The following is a 4,773-nucleotide window of genomic DNA, read 5'->3' on the forward strand; positions in this document are numbered from 1 at the left end:
ACTACGACCAGCCATTATAAAGCAGTTTATAGTTGTTAATGTTGTGTCAAAAGGTACTGCATTTAAACATGTTATTGCGCAAGTTTCCTGGCTTCATCCCCATCCAGACAGACATTTTTATGGAAAGCCAATAGAAGTTTGGAGCTTGCAGGGAACAGACACGTCATACCCAGCATCATTTCTGCCTGTTGAGCGCATTGCTGGGAGATGTGTGGTTAACACATCCACTGTGCATTTAAGCAAGACCAAAGAAAGGGTCACTGTAGTCATGCCACTATGCACAGTGGTTGAGCTCTAGGAGACTGTTATGTTGTTTGCATGAATGTACATTTTACCTTTGTGGCAAAGCCTGATTAAAAGTAATTGTTGAAGCAAATTGTTTTGTGTATCTTTGAATGAAGATGAAATTAAGTTATATCTTTGAATGAAGATGAAATGAAGTTAACACCTTTCAGAAAAATGTCGCCTGGGGAAAAACTCCCCCTGCTACCCTGATTTGCATTTGTATAGCTCACAGCATTTTCATTTACATGTTAAAGCCTCCCCTAGGATTACGGGGAGGGGGGTCATGGGGGGACAACTGCCAAGCAAGGCCCACGTCAATTCCCGGCAATTTACGTCAGTTTTCGGTGTTTCCTGCAAATTGCCGTTTGCAGTCGTAAACCTGAACTTCCACGGGAATTTACAGGGCCGCTAACTGACGAAAATCCCACTTTTCATGCAGTGTAGAGTTGCTAAAAGTGTTTAAGGTTAGCAACAGCAGTCTGTAACTGGTTCAGACAGAATTAAGTAATATGAAATATGTGTGTGTCATATGGTGACAAAATAAGTTTTTTAAAAATGAGTGTATAGTTTTGACAAGAGTGTTTCATTTTGCAAAAGGTCTGAGGTGTTCTACTAATTGGGTGTTTGGTGTGCTAATTGTGTGTAGTGTTTTTAGAAAACGGGCCCTGTTTTAAAAATTGTGCTTAAGCAATCGAAAAAACAGATAGAAGGCCTGCTTTGATACGGAGACGAGGGCCAGATTTTGGCGAGCGATCGCCAAGCAGTTTGGGATCGGGGACGTACTACAGCCGCGATTCAGGTGGATCGCAGAGGTGTGCGGTCCCAGTGGTTCTGGAAACCGGACCTGAAGTTGAAGGAAGCAGGTAAAAAAACTTTTTGTGAATAAAATCCACACCCCTCCGCTCAGACTGGGCTTGTGGCTTAAAACGACCTCCCCATTAAAAGCCCTCCTCCAGTCACTTTCGTCTGCTGTGCTGTGGGGCTCCTGCACCAACATAACTTAAAAAGAGACACTCTTTTAAAATCCGTTCAGGATGCTGATGTTAAAATCACACATTGATGGAGAGAAGCTAAAAAAGAAAACAACAATGATAAAACATGTCAGTCATTAAAAACACAAGATGCAATGTTTAAAAATCATGTTCATTGGTGGTGATTTGCGTTCTTACTTTACCGATGAGCTTCCTGAGCTGGTAGACTTCTTGGTCCGAGAGCACCTCTTCAGACTTCCTGGTGAGAGAGCGAGCTGACTGGATCAACAGCCTCAGGTTGGAGAAGTGCTCCTCTACAACAGTCTGGTTCCTTTGGTGATCTCTAAAAACGTTTTAATCTCAGCAGGAGAGTAGATACTCTGCTGCTGCTCCTGAGTTAGACAGAAGTCACTCTCTGACTCCTTTTTTTTTTTTTTTACGTTGGAGTTTCACTGTAATGATCCAGATTTACCATGCACCATCGGAAGAGGTGTATTTCATTACTGCTCTGATCCAGAGGTCGAGTGTTTACTATAAATATGTGCAGATGCGACTTGTCAGTAAAGTTTCAATCATGTTCTGTCATGTTCTCTCTTGTGATGACTTTGAGACATCACTTCTTGGAAACAACATAAAGCCATGCGTGTGTCGTATTACAACATGATGACGATTGTACAAGAGGGCCGAAGTCCGTTTGGTCTTGAAGCAGTGCAAACCGGCGTGGGACTGGGGAGGGGGGGCAATCGTGCCGAGGCACTGTATGGATCGTATGGCCCTAGTGTGAGTGTGCCCTTACACGGTGGGTAGCCCAGCGCTTAAGATTGTGACACTGACATAAAACATCAAAAGTAATTTTCAAGACACTTAAGGAGAAAACTGAGCTTTGACCCTGCAACCAATGGTTAAATCAAACACAAATGTATGGTGTGTAGTGTGTAACTGTGTATGACTAAACAACTCTTTGGGACACAAACAGTGATTTACTTGTTTTTTTTTTGTCTTTTTACTACGTCATCACACTCCTAGACTATTGTTTCTGAGGGTTATGACAGTTGAATTGAATGGTGCATTTTCAGATGAAGACGTGATATTTCACACGTTGATTATTCATCTTTAAGCAGCATTCCCTGGACATGACAGGAATATTGCCTTTTAAGGAATATTTGCATGTAAACACATTCAGTGAAATCCCCAGAGGCTAGACTTAAATCTTCTACTGTTTCTTAGTTCTATTAAATGTAACATATATACTGTGTGTGGTTGAGTTCAATTTTCAAGCAAAACACCATCCAGTTGAATTCCATCAGTGTTTGGATTCTCTTCCTGTTAGCTGATCAACGATGTGTGGGATGAGGGCAGGTCACTTGTCTGGTTTTCTAGGGTAACAAGAGGCTAAAGTCTGGACCAGTGAAGACAGAACTCCTTATCCACTGGCCTTTTAAATATGTTCGGCTAAGCTGTGTATTTTGCAGCTCAGCCAATTCAGATCAACGTGCTTCATGTGTGTGTAGAGCCCGTAGGGTTTCATTACATCCCTGTTGAATGCTACATCTGAAATGCCTTGGGTGGTAACATTTATACCAGCTGCTGACCTGGGAGTTCACTCTACGCTGCAGTATTGATTTTAACATTTCACATTGACTTCAAATTGTTAGCGGAAGCATTTGTCAGTCAAATTACAAAACTGTTTTAGTTTGCAACTTCTTCATTGTAAGTAACTTTATCCCGCTGACTGCAATGAAGCAGATCCATCCTAACTAGTTTAACTCTCAGTCAAATTCAATTTATTGTTGTCACGAGTGTCCTGTCCCTTTCGGTAGACCACAATGGGATCTTATTTCACATAAAAACACACACACGTACACTATATTACAAAACGTATTCACTCACCCATCCAAATAATCTAAATCAGGTGTTCAATCACTTCCATGGCCACAGGTGTATAAAAGCAGCACCTAGGCATGCAGACTGTTTCTTCAAATATGTGAAAGAATGGGTCGCTCTCAGGAGCTCAGTGAATTCCAGCGTGGTACTGTGATAGGATGCCACCTGTGCAACAAGTCCAGTCGTTAAATGTCCTCACTCCTTAATATTCCACAGTCAACTGTCAGTGGGATTAGAACAAATTGGAAGTGATTGGGAACGACAGCAACTCAGCCAAGAAGTGGTTGACCACGTAAAATGATGGAGCGGGGTCAGCGGATGCTGAGGTACATAGGTCACAGAGGTCACCAACTTTCTAAGTCAATCACTAAGACCTCCAAACTTCATGTGGCCTTCAGATTAGCTCAAGAACAGTGTAGAGAGCTTCATTGAATGGGTTTCCATGGCGATCAGCTGCATCCAAGCCATACATCAGCAAGTGCAATGCAAAGCGTCGGATGCAGTGGTGTAAAGCACGCCGCCACTGGACTCTAGAGCAGTGGAGACGTTCTCTGGAGGGACCAATCATGCTTCTCCATCTGGATATCTGACTGACGAGTGTTATGAACCTACATTGATACTTTGTTTCTGAATTGTTTTGTTTTGTTTTGACATGATTCTGTATATTATTTGTGGTCAAGGAAATCTAATTTGTTTTTGTCAATCAGACCAGCATGCGTGGTTAGCGATGTTGATTGGTGATTGGCCCATTCCTGATTACACGCAGTATATAGCGCAGAGAATTACGGACAGAGGGGGCTTGACTCTATCCGCGCCGATCCGCGCCCGTGGATGCGTTTTCGTTTGGACGCCACATCTATCCCTGAGGTTTGGTGGACGTCGTGTTTGTGGATCGCCAACACTCTTCACCTCCTCCCTCGTGACGCGGACGTCTCTTCACTCCCTCCGCTCTCGTGGACGCCTTGGTTTTTTGTATCGTTTGGACACTCTTCACTTCCTCCCTCGTGATGCCCTACCGTTTGGACGCTCTCCGACGCTCCGCGGTTTCGATGGACATTGTGTTTAGGGAACCGTGTAACTTTTGGTGTAACCATGTGAATAATAACATGTCTAAATAATTCAGTTGAAGATAAATATTGGTAACTCATCTATGACTCTCTGTCTGCCTTTGCTGCCACCTTGGACACATAACACGAGTCTGGGTTTGGCGGTTGCCAGGACAACGGTACTTGTCTGACTGCATTGTGCCACGTGTAAAGTTTGGTGGAGGGGGATTATGGTGTGGGTTGTTTTTCAGGAGCTGGGCTTGGCCCCTTAGTTCCAGTGAAAGGAACTCTGAATGCTTCAGCATACCAAGAGATGTTGGACAATTCCATGCTCCCAACTTTGTGGAACAGTTTGGGGACGGCCCCTTCCTGTTCCAACATGACTGTGCACCAGTGCACAAAGAAAGGTCCATAAAGACATGGAGGAGAGAGTTTGGTGTGGATGAACTTGACTGGCCTGCACAGAGTCCTGACCTCAACCCGATAGAACACCTTTGGGAGGAATAAGAGTGGAGACTGAGAGCCAGGCCTTCCCTTCAACATCAGTGTGTGACCTCACAAATACACTTCTGGAAGAATGGTCAAAA

This window comes from Eutrigla gurnardus (assembly GCF_963514095.1).
Source record: "Eutrigla gurnardus genome assembly, chromosome: 4".
NCBI classification, from domain to species: domain Eukaryota; kingdom Metazoa; phylum Chordata; class Actinopteri; order Perciformes; family Triglidae; genus Eutrigla; species Eutrigla gurnardus.